We start from the raw sequence: 26,384 nt of genomic DNA on the forward strand, positions 1-26,384 counted from the left end.
CCAACTCATTCCGAGGGAATCTTGCAGAGACATCTACAAGAGAAAGGGAAAGACAAATAAGTATTGTTTTAATATCAAGGTATTTTAAGAAACCACAAACACCAGGCCTACCTTGAGGCTAGGGACATCCTTTCCCTCAGGTAAAAATTTCATCAGGGAAAAACAACAGGGACCACACAAGGAAAGAGAGAGTGACATCAGAGCTGAGACACCCTGAGAGCAGCACGTGGTTCAGATCAGCACCCCCCTCAGAGTCACATGGACAGCCGGTAAGAACACCAGTGATCAAGAATACAAATGTCCAGGCCTCCCTGGTGGCGCAGTGGTTGAGAGTCCGCCTGCCGATGCAGGGGACACGGGTTCGTGCCCCGGTCCGGGAAGATCCCACATGCCGCGGAGCAGCTGCGCCCATAAGCCATGGCTGCTGAGCCTGCACATCCAGAGCCTGTGCTCCGCAACGGGAGAGGCCACAACAGTGAGAGGCCCGCGTACTGCAAAAAAAAAGAATACAAATGTCCAATACCATTTTCAGACGGATAATTTTAAAGGCTACAAAGGAGAATAGATGGAACATTCAGGATTCCACAGATGAAGTGATGATGATGATGATGGTGATATTAATAATAATTACTGATACTTAGAAAATTCTTCAAATTTGTCAAGAACTACTCTAAATAGTTTACATAGGTCATCTTATTTAATACTCAAGCCATCCCTATGAGGTAGGGACGATTATTATCTTTTTTTTTTTAAGATGAGGAAACTGAGGGGTAGTAGGCTAAATTATTTACCAATGTTTCACAGCAAAAAAAAAAAAAAATCACTGTGCTGAGCTTGAGCTTGGAAAAGACCTATCCTAGATGCAGTCTGTGCTCCAATCACTACAGAATCCCTGGCAGGGAAGAGGGGAGGCTTGGGTTTCTACTTCCAGGGCCTCCACTGTCAGTGTTCAAACACTCTTTTTGATATCATTGCGTATTGTTACTTAGCTAGATCTCCTTGACAGTATTTCCCCAGGCTTCTGTGAGACCTAAGATAACACAGGAGGGGTAACAGAAAATATAACTTAATCACGGTCGTCAACAATAGTATTGGCTATTCTTTCATTTTTTCATTCATTCATTCACAGGATACCCACCCTTTTTCCATTTTACCCTCGTTGTGCCCGGAATGCTAACTATATAATCCACAAGCACTTTCAGGCCCAAATGCCCATCTCCTTTTCCAGAAGAAGCCATGTTCTCATCAGCTCATCATAGTACATGCCTTTGATACATGCCTCTTAACTGCTAACTCAGTTCAAACAGGAAAAGCTCAGAGTGCCTCTGCTACTGCAACATAGCTTTCATTCTCTGTGCTCATAGTGAGAATATTTCAATACAAAAATAAAAGGCACAGTGTTATTGGAACGAATGTGTTGACAATTAGCATTTAAGAAAATGTTTTTTCCATAGCATCGCCGGAGGTCTGAGTCATACAAACACACATACTCAAGAAGGTTTTGAATTTTCTTCACATATTTCAAATAACATATGAATAAATATCAGGTTTAAAGAATAAAAAGTACAATACTCTAAGTGAACTGACAATTCTGCAAATGTTAAATGACACTCAGACGTGTTTATACGTACAATACATTCACAAAGAGCTAAGCTAAAGGTAATTGTTTACCCTTTTCATCAGTATACTCAGATTCCAGCACAGCTCCAGCCCCTAAAATTCACTACTCAGTATTCAAAATGAGTATAGTTATAAACATGCTCATTTTTTATGCTGTTTTATCAGCGGGTAACTTGGTTGATCTGAAACGGAAAGAAATCTACAGTCTATCTCATTTTTCTTCACGCCACCTAATTCTGAAGACGCAGAGTAAATTAAAGTAGTCACTCAGTGACGCATATCTAAAATCCTCAAGGTTCATCCTGGGCACCTACTTCCTGAGAGATTGACTGACTATACTCTGGGCTCCACGATCATTAAAATGTACTGGAGCCTTGAATCCACTGAAGTGCTTTAAAATTCAGCGGGTATAACCCTTCCTGCAAGTGTTCCATTGCTTTTTCTCCAAAGCATAAACTCTCTGGGGACCTGACACAAAGTAGCTGTTCACACTTCAGAAAGGGAGTACCAGTTGCCAGACTTGAAATTGCTGCTGGGATTACAACAAACTCCCAAACCACCACACAGCAGAAACAAACAGCTAGTCTCAAATGTTCAAAGAGCGAGATGAGATTGAAGAGACTGAAACTTTTACGCCGCAGAAGGCTTTGCGGCAACTGTTGGGTAATGTTGAGACTCGAAATTAAGGGGTTTTAGCTCTAAGAATGAACTGGGGAGGAAGGTAAGCAAGTAGGACAAGGAAAATGAGATGGCTGATCATTTTAGAAAGTTTCGCTCACAGATTTAACCAATAATTCGTTCTTTATTATAGCATGTCTTACATATTGCCATATGGTTTAGTTATGCCATACAGTTGTCATGTTTATATTCAAAATAGGCTGTAACATGCATAGAGATGGCCACTCCCAACTATGTTTATTCATCTTTGTATACCTACAGGTCCCAAGGAGGCTATGCATTTGACACTTAAACTGAGAAAAACGTAAGTCATCATCCTAAACATAGCAAGGCTAGAATTGAGTAATGTGCCGTATCAGAAAACGGCCAGATGTCTATTTTTAAAATTGCAAACTCATATATTTCTGTCATTCTATAGGGACTAATCATTGGAGGTTATTACAGGTGAGGCCTTGAAAGGAATTTTTGCCCATCCTCTGCCCTTCAAGTAAGCATTCAGCACTACCCCAAACAAATGAGAATTTCTTCTCTGTCTACAGAACTCCAGGGAAGTGTAAGGCACCGTCCTCTTCAGTAATGCCATGGATCATATTACCCTGTATTAAATTTGCATGTATGAATTGATTGACTAACTGGCAATCTGGCAATGGGAGAATTTAATCTTAAATTTATTAAAAAGGCAGCAGACTGAAGTTACTACCGAAAGCTAAAAATCTTCTGCGTATGTTTAAAAATTCAGTCAAAACTTTAAAACGTTAACAGGAAAAGTCCGAGACTCCCTCTATGGATTGTTTGAGGGTTGTTCTTACAACAACGCTTGAAAATCAGGTAGAGTGTAGAAAAATTAAAGCCTGGTTCAGGTCCATTAATTATAATGCAATGCCTTAGCCAACCAACAGCTTGGCCTTAAATCAATACTCAATTAAATACTTCCTGCAGTTCTAGCCATTAATTGCTCTGCAGCTTAGAAAAGAACATTCTAACTGCTTGTAGAAAGGTAATCAACATTGGTGTGTGAAACTTAAACTTGGTTCCTTTGTGATTATCTTTCCTCAAAAAGGAAATTTCATTTCTTCAGTGACTTATCGTCCATACCTTTCAAATCTACTCAAAACTATTGAAAACTGAATACAGTAACCAGCAATAGTTTTTGTTGTTGTGGAATAATTATTTATCTCACGAAGTGAACATAGCAAAATAGCATTCTCAATCTTCATAACGAAAAGTATCATTATTTCTACATTAGATCTTTACTTGGGGATGAACAGAACTCCTGCTGCCTATACACCATTGGATGGAAAATGTTTAAGGGGTACATCTAGTTGCTGCTGTCAAGGGAACATTTAATCTTCAAATAGGAAATGTTATCTTGCTTCTGCAATGAGGAACCACCTTTCAGCTCAACTGGAAGCACAAAGCAAGTCCTCCTGACTAAGGTGATTTACGATGACCCTCCCACTGATGTATCATCCGGAAGGCTGATTGTCTAGCAGGGCAAATACAGAAACAGTGAAGGGAGAGGTGGGATTCAGGAGGTTCGCTTTAGACAGAGCTGCAGAACCTAGAAACACATAGAAATCGTCACCATGGCCAACTAACGAGGACGAGACAACGTAACTGGGAGAAACAACACAAATATAAACACCTGGCAGGCTGGGAATACCAAGTGTTTGCAAATGTGATGACTAAGAATTTAGGAAGTAAGGGTTGAAAATGAAGTCATATGTCAGCCCTACACAGGCTGGGGCAAGATATCCAGGGAGTGAGAAGAGCTGCAGAACGAAGGCAATGCAGACAGAAAAGGAGAAGCCCCTGGAAGAGGAGCCCTTTCCCGTCCCTCACATATTCATGATTTAGTGTCGATGGTTTACAAGTGTGTGGTATACAGTTTTGTTTTTGGTTTTTTTTGCGGTACGCGGGCCTCTCACTGCCGTGGCCTCTCCCGTTGCGGAGCACAGGCTCCGGACGCGCAGGCTCAGCGGCCATGGCTCACGGGCCCAGCCGCTCCGCGCCATGTGGGATCTTCCCGGACCTGGGCATCGGCAGGCGGACCCTCAACCACTGCGCCACCAGGGAAGCCCCCAGTGTTTTTTTAATAGCAAGTTGGATACTTATGCATTATGATTCAGATGTGCAGAAGCACAACTCTCCGTATTTCTCCCCACTGCATTCAACTTGTTCTCGGAGCTTCCTTTAAAAACTGTAATATAGACTTCCAAGTTCCTGTTCGGCACATAAGAAGTTTGGAAGTCGCCACTCCGTCCTAACAAGAAGTGAAAAGCTGAACAGACTGAAAAATCAACAACTCTTTAGACCACTAAGTGGGGTCACACGGACAAACTGCTGCTACGAAATTCACTGACAGGCGAATACAAAGAATCAGCACTTACCGGATCAGAAGCCCCGCGGCAGAAACCTCTGTAGGAACCAAGCACGGGGGTATAAAAAGCCGAGCTGTAATTGATGAATTGCTGGTCAGTGTGGACAAGTCTGAGAGAGGAAAAGCTCCAGGGGCACCCAGTCACCGGGAGGACGCCACACTTTCGTGAGTCTTAACTTTGGGAGCGTTACCGGGTTCTGACAGTGAATATCTGAGAAAAATCCTCTCACGCTTTTCGTAGGGGATGGGAAAAGAAGCCATCTTGAAATGCACCAGAGCATTCTGGTTTTCGCAAGATCTGCCCTCGGGAGAAACTATTTAACCAGAGCCTAACCGGCTGGGGTTTATCAGTCTAAGTGCTCTGGGGGAAGGGAAATCCCCAATTCCAGCCCACTCTGGCCATCCTGTCCCACCTGAGCGGGGTGAGGGGGTGTAATTGAGAAGCACACATGAAGCTCTCCATCCAGGTGCAGAGGCTCATGAAAAGACCGAGACCGAATCAAAGGACCATAGAATGCTTCCCCTCCCCCTACACAACTCCCCCCCACGTTACTAATGGCCCATTTACAGTAGTTCCTTGTGCCCAGCATATCATATCTGGCTACCAAAAAAATTTGCAAGACATACTATGGGCAAAAACACGCTCTGAAGAGACTAAGCAAGCATTAGGAGACGACATGGCAGGGATATTGGAATGATCAGACCAGAAAGTTAAAACAATTATTATTAAAATTTTAAGAGCTCTGAAGGATAAAGCAGACAGCATGCAAGACAGATGGGCAATATAAACAGAGATGGCAATCCTATGAAAGAGAGAGAAAGAAACACGCTAGAGATCAAAAACACTGTAACAGAGATGAATTCCCTTGTTGGGTTTAGCAGTAGATTGGACACAGGTGAGGAAAGAATGTCTGCACTTGAGCATATCGTTTTTTAAAAAATTTTTATTGGAGTATAGTTAATTGACAATGTTGTGTTCGTTTCAGGTATAGAGCATATCTTAATAGAAACTTCCAAAACTGAAAAGCAAATAGAAAAAAAACTGTAATAAAGGAAAACAGAACATAATGTCCACAAACTATAGGACAACTACCAAAGTTCTAACATACACATAATGGGAATACAGGGAGGAGAAGAAAGAGAGAAATTAACAGGAGAAATATTGGAAACAATAGTGACTGAGAATTTCCCCCAAATTAATATCAGATACCAAATTACAGATCCAGAAAGGTCAGAGAATGCTAAGCAGGATAAATGCCCCCCAAATGTACATCTAGGCATATCATTTTCAAACTACAGAAAATCAAAGATAAAGAAAAAAAATCCTGCAAGACACCACAACGAATCAACACTGAGAGAGGAACAAAGGTGAGAATTACATCTGACTTCTCAGAAAGGAGCAAGCCAGAAGAGAGTGGAGTGCAATATTTAAAGTGTTAAGAGAAGAAAAACCACCAACCCAGTCATCTGTACTTTGCAAAATAATCCTTCAAAAACGAAGGGCAAGTAAACCCTCTCGGAAAAACTCCAAGGTAATCTATGGACTCTCACTGGTAATAATGTGTCATTTTAGGTCTATCAATTGTGACAAATGTTCCACTGTGATGGCGGTTGTTGACCATGGTGGGGGCCATGCATGTGTAGGGATGGGGGTTATATAGGAAATATCTGTACCTTCCATTCAATTTTGCTGTGGACCCAAAACTGCTCTACAAATTAAAGTCTATTTTTTAAAGAAATATAATCTAGGCTTCTGCAGGTAATTCTGTCACATCTTGTCGAAACGTTCTTTTTGGTGTAAGTATTTAATTAACAGAGATGTTAAGGATATGCACTCCTCTTGGGCGCTTGCCTCTTGACCCGGTCCCCTGTGGGAGAGCTTCGGAAAGTAAGCAGCTGCTGACAGGTCATCACAACAGAGGGAGTGGGGGAGTGTATTTTTCAAGGGTACTCCTCCCTATATCACCCTCCATATTAACCTTTTATGACCACCTTTGTTCTCTCTGTATCCACAGCTGACGTATCCACAGAGCCTTGCTCATGACCAGAGCCCCTACCATGGTCTTGATGTGTACACACTCATTTTGCCCCTTATCTCAACCCCAGGCCTCCAGTGATCTACTAACCTTCTTTACAATCAGATGTTCTCTCTTCAGGCATGAAGCAATTTCGTGATTTTTCTCCACACCACCAGGTCTTTCAGAACTCCGCGATGCAACAAAAGATGCAAGCCAAGCCCTCTTTCTGCATGAATACGCAAAACCTTCACGTAAAATCCTCTGGTCATCCCATTTGGGGAGCATTATAGAGCCCTGCCTCCCAAATGGGAACAGAGAACATGCTCTCTGTCCCTGAAATCACCTACGATATGGGAGTAGGCTTCCCTCTGAAGCCTCAACGCACTTTTCTCTCTCTTGCTTCAGGGCTTTCCCCTGGCCAAGGACTTTTATCTAATCACTGTTCAGCAGGAAATTGCCCCTAAATCATGCTTCCTATTCCATAGTTTGTAGTAAAAACTTCATGTTCAATCCTCCAAACTTCTGTTCCTGATGTGATGTTTAAAGAGTAGATTTGATAATTTAGTAAACTGTTTTCAAATCTCCTTTGTGATTGAAAGCCTACTTTTAATCACCTGAAATGGACTTTATGAGCCTGTTTTAAAGTGCAAACAGCTGACCTCGACTGCTTTGTCCTCTGCATCCCAGCTATAACAGTCTTAATGTGGCAACGTCCTGAGACCGAGACCGTGGCAGATATCTTGCTAAGTACTTGCCTGTGTTATCCATTTTACACTCATAACATTTAATAAATGATGTTACTGAAGTACAGGAAGATTAAGAAACTTAACCAAGACTGCACAGTTGGTGAGGAAACCAGGAATCGAAGCCACACAGCTTGCATCCTGAGTCCACACTCTGCCCTCTCTGTTATATCAATACTATGTAAAGGCAATCTATACGGACCCAGTAGGGGACCAGCTGCATACAAGGAAGTGAAAAAAAATAAAGCTTATATCAAAATACCATCTATAAATGTACAGGCACATTGACTAGTGCCTAATTTAATGTGTAGTGAAATTTGTAGTTCTAATTCTGATTGAGGTTTCACTCATTCTCAATAAATCTTTTAGTCATCCTTAGAAAATCCTGGATTAAAGACCTTTCCTATGCATTGAGGACACGGGGTGGGGAGGGGGAAGCTGGGGTGAAGTGAGACTAGCAGCGACATATATACAGTACGAAATGTAAAATAGCTAGTGGGAAGCAGCTGCATAGCACAGAGAGATCAGCTTGGTGCTTTGCAACAACCTAGAGGGGTGGGACAGGGAGGGTGGGAGGGAGGCTTAAGAGGGAGGGGATATGGGGACAGGTGTATGCATATGGCTGATTCACTCTGTTGTACAACAGAAACTAACACGGTATTGTAAAGCAATTATACTGCAATAAAGATCTATAAAAATATTAAAAAATCAATCAATCAATAAACAAGAAAACAATAAAAGACCTTTCCTATACAATTATCTAGTATTCCTGGACGTTGAGAACTTTTCTAGATATAGGAATGCACCAGATTGCACAAAACAAGGTAAGCACATCCTCTTATAACATGGTGTCTTCATCTGGTGTATTTCTCTCTTGGTGTGTCACATGTTTCACTGATAATGTTCATAAAAGTGAACCTTTTTTCCTATGCCTAAAATTGTGTTTTCATTTCATATGTATTTTTGTCTCTGTAATTATATGAGCAACTCATAAATACACACAATGAATCACATCACGATCCTTGAAACCCAATGGAGAAATACCCTATCGTAATTCAAACACAATCAGGAAATACAATACTTGTTAATAGATTCACTGTGACAAGTCATAAAAAAATCAAAATCTGAAACTTGGATTCTAGTGAACAATATTAGAAGGGATTTCTAGTCTAGAAGTATAATCATATTTTCTACTCGATATGTGCCAAATAAAGGACTCGGGGCGGGGGGGCCGTGGTGGTGGCGGGACGAATTAGGAGATTGGGATTGACATATATATGCTTATACACTAATATGTGTAAAATAGATAACTAATAAGAACCTGCTGTACAAAAATAAATTCAATTAAATTTTAAAAAAAAGAACTAGGAGAACGGAAGATGTATTTACTTACTATATGATGCCTATCTTGATTTAAGTCATTATTATTTATACTCCACATAGTGAATTCCAGGAGGACTTAGTATATTTTAGTAATTTTTTTGTATTAAAATACAAACACTAGAATTTAATATTTTTCCTTGACTTAATATTCTTATTTCTATTTGTATGTATTTTATCATGCAATCTTCATTTATTTACATACTACATATTAAATCAATGAGATTTATTCTACATATGTAAATTTTAAAATACCTAATGGTAAATTAAACTGTAAGAGTGGAAGAAAAGACAAAGGAAAAACTGGCTTGATTTCTGCAGTACTGTAGTGCCATCGTGTATTCAGTATCACTGTCCAGTCAGGAAAATAGAAACTTCGACTGGTATTTCAACTGGAGGAAATTTAATACAGGGAATAAGTGACAAAAGGTTTAAAAGGGAAACGAAAAGGTTCCCAAGTGATTAGTATCTGCAGTAAGCCAGTGCCATCTTAGGCTACCCAAGCAGAAGGGAAAGGGTGTCCTCAGTAAGACAGTCACTGCCCTGTGGAGCTGCTGGGCCCCACTGTGGCCTCTACTATCTGGAAGCAGTGAGGAAGCTGCCTCGCGGAAACCATGGCCCATTCTCCTGTTGCTAGGGTGGGAAACCTGGGGCCCAGAGTTCCTTGCATCTGTCACTGAAACAGACGGAGTCAGGGCACGTTAGCCAGGGCCGCTAAAGCCCCTGCAGCTACTGCTGCTTTGCGATGCCCCCAGAAACCTGTACAAGCTGCTGGAAGCAGGCTGCCTGAGGAAGAGCCCAGGGGCTCACTGTCACCCTCTGCAACTGCAGCTGAAGCCTATGCTAAACGCTCTGCCCTCCCCACCTAAAAAAGGTGTGAGTTTTGGCCTAGTTTCCTTCCTCCCAACTTCTACTCACCTGCCACGGTGTCAGAGTCTAACAGAAGCCAGCAGTCAAGGAAGTCTCAGGAAGGTACCTTTCGGGCATCCAGCCCTCTGTGATACAGAGCGGAGCACAGAAGATGAGAAGCGGAGCTGAGAGCAGAGGTACAAACAACCCTGTCCCACCTCCTAAGTTACCGAACCCTTTTCTTGACATCAGTCTTTGGTAGTCTCCAAAGATTCCTTAGATTGTTTTCTTTCTCTTCTGCTCATTTTGAAAGTGGAAAATATATCTTCATTCTTTTAGTAATTTCTGTAAAATTTAAAATTCTTTGTTGTTACATAAAATACAATTTAAAAATGTAAAGTTCTATCCATCAGTTGTGCTACATTCGTTTACTTGTTCTAATAATTTATTTGTAGATTCTTTTGGATGTCTATATATAATAAAATTACCCATGAGTAAATGGCAACTTGTTTTCCATTTTTCAATATTAAACAGTTCACGTATGTATGTGTTTGTATACTTTTGCTTTAGAGTGCTGGCTAGTATCTCAAGCACAATAATGAATAAACGTGGTAATAGAGGGCGTTCTTGTTTTCCGTTCCTTATATGAGAGAAAAAGATTTCAATATTTCACCATTAATATGAAGGATGCCATAAGATTTTCATTTTTAGAAATGTAATATCAGAATAAGGAAATTTATTCTATTTTTAGTTTCCCAATTCTTTTTATCATAAATAGTTTGATTTGCCAAATCTTTTTTTAGTACCTGTTATGAAGATTATATGATCTTTTTTTTTAAATTCTGTGAATGTGACTTAATTGATTTTCAAATAATAAATCTCAAATGAACCTACCCTGGTCATGGTGTAGTATACATTTTATATAGTTGTAGATTCTGTTAGATTTTGTTTAGAAGTTTTTTTCATAGTTGTTTATTTATGATTTTTCTTTCACAAATTTTTATTGTTAGTTTTGGTATCAAGGTTATACTGACTCCATAATTCCTGTTGAGAACTGTTTAATAATTTTTTTCTGTTCTCTGAAAGAATGTGTATAATATCAATGTTATATTTTTCTTAAATATTTAGGAGAATTCACCAGTTAAGGCACTCGGGCTGTGTCTTGCAACAAGTATGAACTATGAAGAAATGAAGGCAAAAGAAAATAACTAAGCAGGGGTAAATACCAAAGCAGAAGTAGTACCATCATGAACACTCTTTACAAATTTCTTCTTCCAATCAACTGTTAATAAAAGATCCATTAGATTTTTTTTTTTCTCTTTCATCTCTTACTAGAAGGAAGTAGAAGTGACAGTGGGGGACAGACTAGGAGGTAAACAAGTTTACTTGTCTGATGGAAATGTAAGCTCCATCATTCCATAATGAATATAAGAAAGAGGATATTCCCGCAAATAAATGAAAGTTACTAATTCAGGCTATTTACTTACTGTGAGGTTGCAGAATGTTGGTGGTTTGTGTCTTTCTAGAAATTTGTCCATTTCTTCTAAAGTATGTTCTGTTTATTTTTCTTCATCCTTTTTCCTCTCTTTCCTTTGGAATGCATAATCCCTATCTATCTGTAATGATGTTAAGGTGCTTTCTTTGGCTGGCTTAAGTCTACTGCTAAGCTTTTCTACTGAATTTCTCATTTTATGTATATGTTTTTCAACTCCAGAATTTCTGTTTGGTTCTCTTTTTAGAATTCCTATCATTTTAATAATATTGTCTATTTGATGAGACACTGTCTTCATACCTTCCTTTACTTCTTCAACCATAATTTCCTTTATTTTTATGACATATTTATCATGGCTATTTTGAAGCCTTTGTGAAATCTGACATCAATTCCTCTCACAGGCAGTTCCTGTTTCCTGATTTTCTTTCTTATTTTCTTATATGTGGGTCACACTTTCCTGTTTCATTGATGGTCTCATAATTTTTTTTTTTTTTTTTTTTTTTGTGGTACGCAGGCCTCTCACTGCTGTGGCCTCTCCCGTTGAAGAGCACAGTCTCCGGACGCGCAGGCTCAGCGGCCATGGCTCACGGGCGCAGCCGCTCCGCGGCATGTGGGATCTTCCCGGACCGGGGCACGAACCCGTGTCCCCTGCATCGGCAGGCAGACTCTCAACCACTGCCCCACCAGGGAAGCCCTGGTCTCATTATTTTTTATTAAAAACTGGACATTTTAGGTAATATATTGTAGCCACTCTGGATCCCCCAAAGATCTGTTTTTGTTGTTTGCTTGTTTGTATTTTGGTGACTTGGTTTGGCTCTTTCAATGAAATCTTATTTCTACCTTCTTTATACCTCCTTGGGTGCAGCCTCGGATGGGGCCTAGTCACCCTGAGATAACAGCAGTTTTAACAGGGCTCTCTTTTGTCTCTTTCCATGATCTCTCTGGTAAACGGTCGGCTTCATTTGGCGTTCGCCCCTACCCATTGGACTTTTCTAATTACCAGCTGACGATTCTATTTTTGTTGACAATGTCCTCAAGACAGAACATATTGCTCAGAAGTCTAATCCAATGAAATCTGGGCTCCTTTGCAGACATATTTTTGAGGTAAGTCTTTAAGATTTTTTCTGATCCTACAAGGGTTCTTAGGTATCTCTTTTCCTAATTCTCTGTTGAACTAGCTCACCTGTGGTTTTGAGCGTTGTTCTTAATTAACACATTTTTGACCGGAGATGTATTAGGGCCACAGGTGTTAGTTTCTGCAAAAATCCTCCAGTCAACAATGTGTAAGAGGGACTATTGTTTGCGAGGACCCCCTTAGCCCTGAATTTCTCCACACACTGTTCCAGACGAAATCAGTTCCTTTGGGAGGAGCTGCAGAACTTTCTTCTCCTATAGACTGCCTCTCCCCCTGGACAAACTCTCTGCAACACTGTTCTGGGCACTGGGCATGGCAGCAGCCTCTTCTCAACTTGCCTCTCTCCCGTCATGGGACCTCTGTCCTAAAGTGAGCTGGAGTGAGGGCAATCTTGGTGCAAGTGGTCTCAACCTGCCCTGCATGGAGTCTTCATCCTGTGGACAGAAGCAGGTTGCAGGAAGGTAGCCCTTAACCTCTCACCCATACTCACCAGCAATATAGCCTCTTCGACTTGAAGCTGGAGGAAATGAGCAATGCTGGTAACTTTCTGTCTCAATGGGATAACGTAAGCTTTGACTGGAAACCGAGAAGAGAGGAAGCCTCATCTTCTTGGCCACCCCTACCTAGGGTGAAGCTTCTGTGGATCTGAGCCAGAAAGGGGGTGGGGGGGAGAAAGAGGAAGTGGATTGAGGCTCGTTACCTTACTGCATTTTAGTAGATTTTATTGACTAAATGTCTCTTTCTCCACTGCTTTGCTGTGTGTCCTTAGGACTATTTCCAGAAACTTTAAATGGTTGGATTATTTTTTATAGTCTGCACTAGCTTTGCTTGTTTCTCTAGGTATTCACCTATGGAACTCATCATGCTGGTGTCGTGAAAGTGGAGCTCTCCTGGGATTCAGTCTTGAAGGTAAGATAATGTAATGATGATCCCCAAATATTTAAAGTCTTTATATCCGTGGCTTTTATTTTTGGTATCCCACTAATTTATTGTCATATCCCCGGTATTGAGGGCATTGTGACTAAAGGTATTGGTGTTTCTCTGCTATCTATTTGATTTAAGAAAAAAGCTTTTTACATGTTTTGCATCAGGACCAACCGTATAACTTTATGCCCATTTAATCCTCTACCATTATTGTTTCCAACATACTGATAGAATAGATTGGTATGAGAAATGAAAGAAAAACTTCAGATTGCCAGAAGGGGCCAACTAAAAGGAACATTTGTGCTAATAATGTTCCTTGGGTTTGTGATGGGGATTGCATGATTTTAAGTAGCATCAACCAGTTATCTAAGCCCAGGTAATTATTTCTATTAATTGAAAGATCCCAGAAGGATCTTTGGACTCATGTAATTCTAGAGTTAGAAGTGCTCTTACTGGGCATTTGGCCTAACCATTTCATTTACAGCCACAAATGTGAGAGGTCACTTGTCAGAGATGAGATCAAAGTCACACCTCTTGACTGACAATCACTATAATTTCTTCTGCCATGCTACTTCTTCTAACTATCTGTTGTTCTCAATTTAATGATTGATCTAAAATACAATGGATAAGGAGTTCATTTTTATCTAGTTATGAATGAGGATATATCTGGGCAGCTCCCTGCTCATACGGTTTACTTTTAACATATAATCTGAAAAATCCATTTAATATATGTAATTTCTGAGTTGTTACATCTTCTATTTCCTCATTACTATTTTCTAAATCTCTATAATTTTGATTCTATATGTTATGTGTCTTTTTCAAGTAGAATTTCATTTTGTAGTTCTACCCTTTTAGGTTCATTGTTATTAGTGGTTTCTCACAACTGGCATTTGCAGTAACTATTTAACTCCTCAAGATTTGTTGGCGTGATTTTTCTGTCCTTTTCCAACTCAAGATTATTGAGTAAGGTGTATAATATTTTCCTTTCCTATACTTTTCCCAGGTGGTTGCAAAGCCCTCTATCATTACCTCTCAGTTTATAGCAGTTCAGTCACATGCAAGCTAAAGGACTGCCAAGTAATATTATACAAATAAAATTTCAGGTTAAAGTAAACTCAGATGAATTTCATACGTGTAAATAATGTTACTGTTTCTCTTTTAAAAATCATACTATATTGTATGAGATCAAAGCATAGTGGTCTGCATTAAAATGTTTGAATTTATTGCCTACTTAAAATTACAACCCATCTCTTCCCCTCTCTTGGTTCTCTTTCCTACTCTACCAGTTATTTCTATCACATTGATCACTTTCTACTGAAGTATATATTTTTTCATTGATTGTGACTGAGGCTTATTATTTTTCTTCCTTCCCATCCTTCCACCTAAATGTGAACTCCATAAGGGCTTTAGTTTGCTGACTGAGGTACTCTGTGTGACTAGGATGATGCCTCGCTCTGCTGACTGATCCGGCGATAGATGTCTATCCGCAGCCTACTACGTTTAAGGCTCTTGGCTAAGCTGGTAGAGGAAAAAGGTGGTTACAGCTCTCAAGATATATACATTTAAAATATATGTGATAAGCTTAACCTTTTTAATAGCGCTATACCAAGATAGGAGCAATAATAGCAGGCCTGGACCCCTTTATTTTCAAATTAATTAGAGGATTTGTAATACAGCCTCCATCAGGAAAAGAGTCAATATCTCTTGATAATGAGATCAAAATTATGTTAACAGAGGGAACAGGATTATTTCACTGAGAACGCTCATCTCCACAGTGCAGGATATTAGTTTTTAAAAAATATGCCTGGTAAGGGGAAGGGTCTCCCCGTGTGGGATTAGCTGGCTGTCCCTCCTCCTTCACCCAGGAGACCACTTTTCTCCCCAAACAGGTGCAGAAATCTGGCAGAGCTGGAAACATTTTCAATTCATGGCTTATCCTGGAGCATGAATTCATTCATTTATCTATGCATTCACTTGACCAATTTTTCTTAATTCCTGCCTATGTATTCATAACTGTTCTAGGTTTGGGGGATTTAGCAGTGCACAGACCGACTAAATTACTCTTCCATAATTTACATGACACAAAAGTGGACTTGGGACTCAATGGTTTCTAAAAATGGGGTAAATTATTTTGGAAAGAGAAGTCTACAGGACCATAGGAGATTTAAAGATTCTTTTTAAAAAAGAGAGAGAGACTGAGGAAAGAGAGAAGAGGTAGAGTTATGGAAGAGGGTTTGTTCACGTGGCAAACACATGGAAGCTTCTGTGTCATTCACACGGCCAGCACTGTGCACGACAGTGGCTACGAGCCACAGGCGGCCTCTGAGCGCTAGAACTGTGGCTAATATGCCTTAGGACCAGGCAGTGAGGGCCAGAAATACTAATGTATGAGTCATCAGATCAATAACTCATCCCTATTCTGCAAAATTCTGATTTATCCCTGAAGTCAAAACAGCTTCCAGGGATTGCAAAAGCCAATGATTTTTGGAGAGGATGAAATACAACAGGGTCTGGAAAACCTGTGGCAAACTCCATTTTGTCCACCACTGATGACCCCTTCAAAAGCATTAAAATTCAAAAAAGTCCAAAACTGTACAAGCCAAATTAAACATATGCAATAATCATGCAGGTAAATATACTGTGACCTGTGATTCAATGATTCCCAGAATATGAACATGCTTGTGTTGGTGTATAAGTAGCTGGCAACACAGTACCTGAAATAGGCAAGTACCACAGAGCCTCCCTCATCCAGCACCGACAGACAGCATCAGATACACTTTCGTCCTGCGATAAGTAAGGGGCAGCATAGGGAACCCTCTTATTATAAAAACCAAGTTGAACACAGAGTCTGGTTAGCAAGTCCTCACCCCATAACTACCACCAACTTGTCACTTTATTTCAGAAGCTACCCCAAAATACCATGCTGTGCAACAAATGAAAGGAATCTGTCAACTTGCTTTAACCTATCAATGAAAACCTCTTGGGCTTCCCTGGTGGCACAGTGATTAAGAATCCGCCTGCCAATGCAGGGGACATGGGTTCGAGCCCTGGTCTGGGAAGATCCCACATGCCGCGGAGCAACTAAGCCCGTGAGCCACAACTACTGAGCCTGCGCTCTAGAGCCCGCGAGCCACAACTCCTGATGCCCGGGCACCTAGAGCCCATGCTCCGCAGCAAGAGAAGCCACCGCAATGAGAAGCCCACGCACCGCAACGAAGAGTAGCCCCCGCTCGCCACAACTAGAGAAAACCCGTGCACAGCAACGAAGACCCAACACAGCCAAAAATAATTAAAAAAAAAAAAAAAAATGAAAGCCTCTTAACAGGCAAATTAATCAAGTTCCTAACCAAAGAAGGAAACTTTGTCATTCTCCTTAACAGACAGTTACATGACAACTCATTGCCAGTCAGCACAGCTCTGGGCCTCACAAGTCAGGAAAATCCACTTGGGGAAATTTTGTATTGCTAACATCTTCCTCACCTTGAGCTCCAATTTCTCAACCTGAAGCTTCTACACTTGGTTGCAAATTTTTCTCTTAGTACCTTTAAAAGTATATCAAACAAATCAAACTTATCTCCTCCAAGAAACTGCTTCAACTATGTCACATGTTATAAACACTCTTTCTCCCTACCCTTTCCTCATCTTCCCCAAGTTAAATATTCTTCATTCTGTCAACGCTTTTTCATCTGATGTTAACTTAGAAGCGTCTAGTGCTCTGCAAACAGGTTTGGGTTTGTTAGGTTTTGCTTCTGATCTACTCTGAATTCAAAATTGTACTTTTTTTTTTTTTGCTAAGTGCTAACTTCATTTATTCCTATTGATTTTACCTCATCTAGCATAAGAGACTCTCCCCAATTTTTTTACTATGTCATTCTGAATCCTGCTTTTATCATCCAATCGTTTATCTACAGCTGCAGTTTTACACCCCTATAGATTTTATTCATCTGCCTTTCCTGTATTTCTAAGCTACTGATAACATGCTAAATAAAATCAATCAATAACTAAAAACCTAGATAAATCAAGCCACTAGCAACTTTTCGTGCTGATTATTAAGAATACATTATTCTCTCCACATAAGCTATTCAAATTTGGAAGATAAAACATTTAACCAATATTTGCTGAATGTTTACTATGTGCTAGGTAATCTTCTAAGAATACGGATGCTAATATGAATAAGACAGAAAAAAACAAGACAAACTTTACAATATGAAGGAGTTCGTTCATGGTGCCACATAAGTAACTGCCTATTCTAAATCAGTGCTATCATCTAGAAATTAAACAATTAAAGGTTAGTTTTTATTTTGTTTTGCTTGACATATAAGAAGTAAAGTGGGAGCTGGTCGCTAGGCTGATTCATCCGCTTAAGAATATCAGATCTTTCTGAGTCGCATGCCCTTTTCACAGCGGTCATAAGACAGCTATATAGCTCCAGCCATCAAGCCTGTGTTTTCTAATCGAGGAGAATAGGGTGAGAAAAGGTAGGACTCCTGTGTCAAGAAAACAAAAGCTTTTCCCACATCAAGACTTAATTTATGTCTCATTGGCAAGAACCATGTCCAGCGGCCACGATTGGCTCGAGGTACGAAGGAAGAAGGGGTCGGGAATGGGGAATTGGCTGAGCTTAGCAAAAGTATCTCCCGAATTATGGGCACACGGGGTGTGGCACCCAAATATACCCAAATGACAAGCAGGGGTGAGAGAAGACCTCTTAGAGCTACTGAACTGAATCATGGAAACGTGATCGTTTTTCAGGTGCGTAGTAGACAAGGATGAGAGGAACAAAGGTTATCGTAGGAGAAAAAGTAATGATATTTACAAATGCAGAAAGGTGTGAGAGACAACATTGTGCGGCACAGTAGAGTATGACAGGTGGCAGGACGTCAGCCTGTGTTTTCTTCCCTCCTCATTTTACGCACAGCGCGGGCTTTTCGGATTTAATCTCAGTCACAGGGAACACAAGTGGAGCGCCCTTGATCCCAACGCCAGCATGTCCTGTGTCATGGCTGATTCCTCCGGCAGAGCTCTCCCTAAGTGCTGTTCAAGGTTCATAACTTCCCGGTTCTGATATGCTCTTTTATTTACTGTATCAAGGCTTTACTGAAGCTGAGTCCTTCTCAGTCCTAACTGCGCTGTTGCCCCATCTGCCTAAAGCTCAAATTTTCTGTTCTATGAGCAAACATCATCACTTTTTTGTTTATTTTCTTCAGACGGTTTGAATCAGTCTCCTGTCACTTGCATTCTGTTACTTGAAAAAGATTCTTGAGGAATACACACTTACAACCTCTGGAAGTAACCTTCAATGAAATGCGCTTTGGGAAACATGGGTTACAGTAGGCAGAATTCTGAGATGACCCCCGTAATCTCCACCTCTTCATGTTTCACTCTGCATAATCCCCTCCTTTTGAGTGTGGATAGAACCTGTGACTCTCTTCTAGCCCACTGAACATGGCAAGGTTAATAGGATATGCAGCCCTTGTCTGGGTTTCATTACATAGCAAAAGTAATGAGATGTCACTGCTGTGATTACATTCTTATATAAGATTCCTTCTTAGCAGGCTGGTATGAGAGACTGCCTTGCTGCCCTCAGAAAGGCAAACGGCCATAGTTTGAACTACCTATGGAGAAGGCCACGTGGCAGAGAACTGCCGGTAACCTCTAGGTGCTAAGGACAGCCTCTGGCTGGCAGTCAGCAAAACGCCCGGGCCCCAGTCATACAGCTACATGGAAATGAATTGTGCCACCTGGGTGAGCACAGAAGTGGACTCCCTCCACTCAAGCTTCCAGATGAGAATGCAGCCCACCGACACCTGTGTGAAGTCTTACGAACACAGATTAACAAAGCCCAAGGGTTCCTCACATACACAAAAGTTAAGACACACGTTTGGCTTTGAACTTCCTGACAGATAATCTAAAAAGAAAATACATTTATTTACCTCGTTTTTATCGTATAAATATACCGTTTCTTGTTCGCACAAACAGCAATAGTAGAATGTGAAGCAAAGTACCTCTGGATGCAATGTTGTGCAAGCTTCTCTGACTCTTAATTTCAGAACTCTGGTGAAGCCCGAGCTGGAGTACGTGATCTAAGTGCTCCAAGGAGAGGCACCTCATCCATGAAGCTAGAGTCTTAAGAACAGTCTATCCACGCAAGACCGAGAAGGAAAAGAGGGAGAACCACAGCAGAAGAAGGTGTCATGTCCCAGGAAGAGCCTTCACACAAATAGACCCACCAGCTGCACGGATCCAGGGATGGAAGAGAGATGAGGAGCCGCCCCTGGACATGCACAGGGTCTCACCACGCAGTCACTCCATCCACACATCGGCGTGGCCCAGCTGCCGGCTCTGTAGGCTGACCAATCTCTTCCTCCCTTGGAGGCTCTGAAACTGGTACTGGCAGAGGTAACCGTGGCCTGAGAAGAGCCCACCTCTCTCTCACACCCTGTCATTTTTCTTCTGTTTTAATCTATATCCAACAATGAAGTCAAGTTTCAACCATGAAAATGGCATCTCTTTTAGGAGAAGAGCTCTTTTTGTGGTCTCCGAGGCCTAGTGGAGTGGGAGACTAAGATTTTGCCCACGGAGTCTCCAAAGTAGGTCAGAACGGCCACCAAACGTTAACTCGAAAACACACTTACTACTAGATGAAATTCTCTCGCAATTCTTCTAATCTCAAATTGTGCCCAGCTACCCGGCCCACCAGAGTTCACAAGAAAGAGTTAGACAGTGAACACCATGCGTTAGTCAGAATTCTTTCTATTCCAGGGAACAGAACGCCATCCCAAACGAAGCTGAAGAAAGGAATGTATTGTTTCACGTAACTGAAAAAGCCAGACGGGGCACAACTTCAGACACGTGCTGTGTAACATCAGGACTTGGCTGACCTTCATCTTTCAGTCCTTCTACCTTTGTATGGGCTTAATTCCCAGGCAGACTCCTTCTACATCATGGAAAAGAGAATCAATAGCATCTCAGTGTGTACATCCTTCCACCTACTCATCCTGAAAGACAGATGAGCTGAAGGCTTATGTCACATGCCTGTCCCTGAAACAAGAATCCTGTGACTGTGATTGGCCAGGACTTAGGACGGCCCCAGCCCCACAGTCAGAGAGAAGATCAACCATTCCCAACCACGCGGCCTGAGAACTGGAGAAGGCTGGCTCAGTAAAGCAGAACAGGAGTGTTCTATTAGTGAAGGAGTGGGACGGATACCCAAAAGGCCAAACTAACGTGTCTCAGGCACACGACTGGCCATCACATTCCAAATATAAGAATGGAACATTCTCCTAAATGTGAACATAATGAACACTATTCCATGATTATCTTACCACACAGAAATGAAAATGCCAAATAAAAGCCCTGTCTCCTTATAAATTAAAGGAGTAAAATATTAAAGTCCAATATTCTTTCTTTTACAATTTTCCTTTGCGGCTTAGTTCAGCTCCACAGATTCAGAAGTCAGGGCAAATTGAGGGCTTTCACCAGGCACTGTGAGGCTTGAAAAATATTTCATCCACTGAAATGAGTGTGACTCTTTAAATATTTCCAAAGTTTAACTAAACCATGCAAGTCGTTTGTACGTCAAGAGACAAGCTAGTACACGAGAGTCCCTACTCCTTAATGATATTTAGGAAACACAAATGATTCCTAACTAGCTAGGCACATTGCTGCATTGAATAAACTTGGAATTTTGTTACTAAGGAAAGAAAGAGGAGTGGATATTGTGGGAGAGTAGCAACCTCTGCTATAGGCCATTATAGTTACTTTCCTACATGATCAGAAGGAGAAAAGAGAAACAGACCCAAGGTCCAAGGTATCCTCTGACTACTAAGAAATTTTACACAGTTTTTATATTGGTAGATTAAGTAAAGGCAAGACCATGAGGTCATAGCCCATGGGTTCCTTATCACAAGGTTAGTGAGAAAATTCAATCACCAATGGCAAATACAGTCTATAAATGTAAGTGAACAAATACAATTTCCTGACATACACGTTTTATAAGCCTTCGTTGCCGTCACAGCTTGCGGTTCAAAAGGTTACATTTTGAAGGAAAGCAATGGAACCTTTGTAGCTAATTGCTGAACATGAAAGGAGACTTTCTGCTCTTCCTGGTAAAAGATATAGAAAGGCAAATCCATAGTGATAAACGGAATCTACAAGGATTCAATCTGGATAAAACCTTTGTGCTTCCTGGGCAATTCTTTAACAAATCTGGGGTCACCGGAGATTACTTACTAGCCCACTTTTAGTCCCTCTAAGACTTTTTCATCAACCATTATAACGTATATTTTAATTTTAACCAGTCGGGAATGAAAGTTTCTTTAAAGTTATGATGTTTATTTCCATGAGAGGTTAGTGGTGCTGCCATTTGCTCTTCTATAAATAAACCTTGAGGAAGTCCCAGAGTGTCTTTATATCTCTTTGCTGTTCCCCTTGACTCTTCCCAAACCTGAGCTATTGGAGGCCCAGAGAGAAGCAACTGTCTTGGCCAGATGGCTCTGCCCTGATCTGGCCTTTCTTCAGCATTTAATTTCCCAGATATTGGATAACCTTCACCACCCTGGTGTCAGCATCAAACTTCCTTCCCATCTTTGATAGCATTGCTCCAGCGGGACCTGACTTTACCATTCCCGCGGCCAAGGCTAAGAAACAGGATAAAATGTAAAAGGTTAACAAGATTCTCAAGAAGATAAACACAAGTGAAATCACTGGCAATTAATCTGATGCCGCCTACCAAGGTTCAGGACTCATCATCCAAAACCCAACGTCTCCCCACAAAAGAAAGCTGTCAGCATTTATCCGGACCCCCTTGTGGTTGGCAGTGACAGTTGAAGACAAGCTTATTTTGTGATGCCGTCTTCCTGACTCTAGCTAGAGCTTTTCCATGTCCATATGGACCTCTAGGCTCTAGGAGATGGCCCTGCAGTCATGGTCTATAGAAGTGCTGGCCTTGACCCCTAAGGCGGGACTCTCCAAGCTTGGTCCCATCATTCTGTTTGAAGTTACCGCCTAGGCTCTCCACCACCAGCCTCCAGATTACTCTCCACAGCGACACCACAGCCATGTTGGGTGAAAACCACCCACATTAGCCAAGTCTGCTTAATTCACCAGTGTACCAACCATCTCCCTGCAGAAACATTGTGTAAAATGACTGTCTCTCTTCATAGACCCTCAGGACACCACATGGAGTGCTAATATCATAGAGATGATTTGCATGCCTATGTATTAAATCAAACTGTTATCATTACCTAGTAGCAAAGAACAAGGGAACGGAGGAGAGGAACATGTTTGCATCCCTTTTGGCCGAATAAATCCAACAATTAAATACATGTCTATATCAATGTACCTTCATTTTAGAGTACTTATCGTAGTCATATGTTTCCATGTATTTGTTTTCTTACTTGCCTATATGCCTGTCTCCCCCACTCACTCTTTACTCTTTGAGAAAAAAAAAAAAAAAAGAAAGCCTGATTTACTCATCATTGAATTAGCAGAACTTAATGCCATGCACTTCATACTTACTTGCTCCAGTAACATCTGAGCCTGGACCAGATCAACAATTCATTCTTGTTCATAGGTGAGGTTCACTGCATTCAAAAAAATAACTTGCAAAGAGGGACTTCTCTATAAAAATGAAATAAACTTGATTATTCACATGAATTTTCAAATATGAAGTACTAAATGGAAAATGTCCCCCAAAATACCTGAGGAGAATGGAATATTTGAGTTTGGTATTTTTTTATGTCATCTCTAAATAAAAGCCAAGGGCATGATTTATAATTACCTCAGTTAAATGATTCTACCAGAAGTCAAGGCGCCGTGATTCACAAACTCAGATGGTCACTGCTTCGACTCAATCCAAGTTAAAACCAAATACGCAAATAAAACTTAAACCACAGCCTAGAATATCGAAAAGAGATCTAGAGGATATAATCCTTTCTTCCATATAAACTTTTAAGAGGAGTTGGATTCCAAGGTTATATTCTCTGGCAAGGCACTGGATTATAAGCCCAGTATTCTGTTGTATATCAAACGGCAGCCTAATTAGTAAATGGCAGTGTTGACAATTTTTTACAAATCCATAATTCCATCCTCGATAGATGAATATCCTACTTCTAGAAAGCAGGGCTAAAAGTTTTCCTTTAGGGAAAAATGAGTCTTTCCTGAATACATATTACAATTTTGCTATAATAAAAGAACAACCTATTGATCAAACCCCAAAGTTCTGCACCACAGACAATAGCCTCTATCAGTGCCATTCAAATTGCCCCGTGGATGCATGGCCGTCTGCTATTGCTCTCAGTCCACAGTGATATAAGTCCAGAAACTGGTAATAAACACTAAGGGACTTATATCACAATCTGATATTGTCATGCCATCCAAGCACACGGTCAGCGCATTCTACAAAAGTATGGGAATGTGACTGCATGAAAATTAAACAAATAAACAATAAGAACAACAACAAAACAGTTCTTTATCACAGATGGTTTAAGAAGCTTTGGCTGAAATGGTTTCACTCGGAACGTTTTCAAAAGGTTTAACAGTTGCTTAAAATGACCATAGAAAATTCTCATTAATGAAATTACATAAAACACTGTTTGAACAAGAATATTGGGGCAGCTGCTAGGATTGATTATTTGCACAATGTGTCCACAAGTAACCAAATGAAATGACTTATTTTAGGGAACGTTATCAAATACCATGATGTTAATTCCAGATTGATTCATCCATGGTAAGGCACTCCTCCTGACAGTAGCTGGAGAACAGGAGGAATTGTCCATTCAAGCCAAATAAAACAATAAATGAGCATAATATGATCAATAACATTTATTTTCACTTGGAAAAATAAAGTTTATTATTTTTACTACGACAGCTCCTCTCACACACAAATTGGCTTCGGTGAGGGACGTTTTGAGAGATAGAGGAGAGTATTTGAGAAGAGATGTCTAAGCACGATTTTTTGGAATGAAATTTGAAAGCTGTATGATGTCTCTCTATTTTGATAAAATCTGCACCTTCCAATGACTTATAGAGTGAGAGGGAAAAGAAGGACAGTAGTTGGAATGTAAGGTCGTACTGAACTTGCTTCAAGGTTGACAGAGGCCAAGACAATCAACAGAAATAAGACATTCTGAAAGTGGAGCCAGTTACACCAAATTTACATAGAGGAGGACGTCTGTCAGCGTCTTCTCAAACACATGTGGAAAGTGAGCTCAGAAGTTCAACAAGCCTTAAAATATAATTTAACATGAAATGAAGTCAGGCAACTCAGAAACGTGATGTAATTTGTTCTGAAAGCATCTATGCCAACCTCACTCTCCCCGTGGTTCTGGCCGATGGCTGGGAGAAGCAGCGCTGAGTAGGAGTTCATGTCGAGTTCTTAAGAGATCACCCACCAAAAGTTCCCTTCCACAGACTCCAATTCTGAACTAAAGAGAGTCATACTACGCTTTTGTCATCAATTCTCCAGAGAGTGACTGAACGAGGGTCAAAATTCCTTTTCATGCAATAGCAGGATTAAAGATCCTCATACTTGTCATGGGTCAGAGGAAACCCACGAAGTTTAGACGCAGTGCTTGAAATTTTTAACAGAGGTAAGAGACAGAGGAGTTTGTATGAACATGGGATCAACCATACCGTTTCTCAGGAGCGAAAGGGACTTATGAGGGGTTTAAATCATACTGTTCTCGGGATTATATTTTTTTTAATCTCCAGTAAACAGACAACTGAAGATCCAAGTCCTTGAGTTACTTAATTAATCACAATTTTTGGTCCATTGCACTATTCGGAGCAGTCAAAGCGTTCCAACCAAAGATGCATATAAGACATACAAAATGTTGACAATTTGCCTGTCATTATCGAGACGGCAAATTAACTCTCAAGTTAAACGTAGCTCAGGGCTGGTTTGCAAGGACAAACCCAGTAGCTATAACTGAGCTTACTGTATTGGAAGTATTTGGAAGCTATCTGCAAAAGGGTTAAATAGGCTAAGATTTTGAGTAGCCCCTTTCATGATTCTGTCTCACTGTCTTACTGATTTCCCATTTTGCTTCTTTTTTTTTCTCCCATAGCCCTTGTCAAACCAGGAACTTTGAGTCCAAGACCTACATTTTTCCAAACATGAAATAGACCAGACTGTATTAATTATCTGTTGATAAGAGAAGAGGAATCTTTACTTTGCCAACAGTGACAGCAGTTTGAAATATTCTAAAAAAAAAAAAAAAAAAAAGAATATAAGAGAATAAAAGCTTTCTTTACTTTCTCAATCTTTTCAGAATTGTCATCTCACCAGTCTCCATAAGGATATAGGTAGACACAAGAACACCTACAACCATGTCAGATAAACCAAGATACTTCGTCTAAGTCCGAAAGAAAGCAATGAGTCCATGATAATATAACCAGTGACATGTGAATTTCTCCTAAATATAACTGCCTTGCTTTCCAAATTTGTCCCATAGGCTGCCATTTAACGATACAAAGGCTTTACGCGTAGAACGATGAGAAGTAAATTTTCCATTAAATTGACACAGCTCTTTTGTCAAGAAATATACCGTCTTAAAAGTTTTCCCTAGAGCAGCTTTTCTCTTCTACAGGCAACTACAAAAGTCTTCACAGATCATCATCTCTGGTATATACCAAAATATAATATAATATAATATAGTCAAGTTAAAGGGTAATTACAATTTAATTAAAAATCTGAACAGGCGTATTCTGCTCTGGTGGGAGTGACATGCACAAGATATCAATAAATCATAGAGAAGGTCAAATCTGTGGGGCTGGGAGGGAAAAGTCTTAGGTCAAAGAGTTTAACAGCCTTATCTTTGCCGCCCCCCATTACCAATTCCCCCCTTTACAGTTGGCGAGTATGAGGGCTTAAAACGTGGCACTTGAAGAAAGCTATTTTATAAAATTCCAGGTTGCCTCTAGACCTATAGTGTAATATTAATATCCAACAAAAAACCTACCCATAAAGACTGTGCATTCGTTTTCTTGCCAAACCACAATTCTGGAAACGGAATTTGGAAGGCAATCTTCATAGAATCCGCCAAACATGAAAAACCCCAGTCATTATTCTCATGAAGCTGAAGGTTAAATCTGTTGGTGCCAGTGGAACGAAGTAGCTCACTCAAACCAGGGACTTAAGGAATCTAGCCAGGTTTCTGAGGAA

At 40.5% G+C, this 26,384-nt stretch overlaps 1 long non-coding RNA gene across 1 annotated transcript; it reads right to left on the bottom strand.

Moving 5' to 3' along the window:
* Nucleotides 1–9,030: 9,030 nt before the first annotated feature.
* Nucleotides 9,031–25,720, bottom strand: LOC113619113 (uncharacterized). The gene is made up of 3 exons (XR_003432290.1): nt 22,739–25,720; nt 12,786–12,940; nt 9,031–10,013 (listed from the first exon to the last, which is right to left on the bottom strand). It is a non-coding gene; the product is annotated as an uncharacterized LOC113619113 (long non-coding RNA).
* Nucleotides 25,721–26,384: the final 664 nt, after the last annotated feature.

This window comes from Aethalodelphis obliquidens, unplaced genomic scaffold, assembly GCF_003676395.1.
Source record: "Aethalodelphis obliquidens isolate GAN/ISIS:26980383/991018 unplaced genomic scaffold, ASM367639v1 scaffold6, whole genome shotgun sequence".
NCBI classification, from domain to species: domain Eukaryota; kingdom Metazoa; phylum Chordata; class Mammalia; order Artiodactyla; family Delphinidae; genus Aethalodelphis; species Aethalodelphis obliquidens.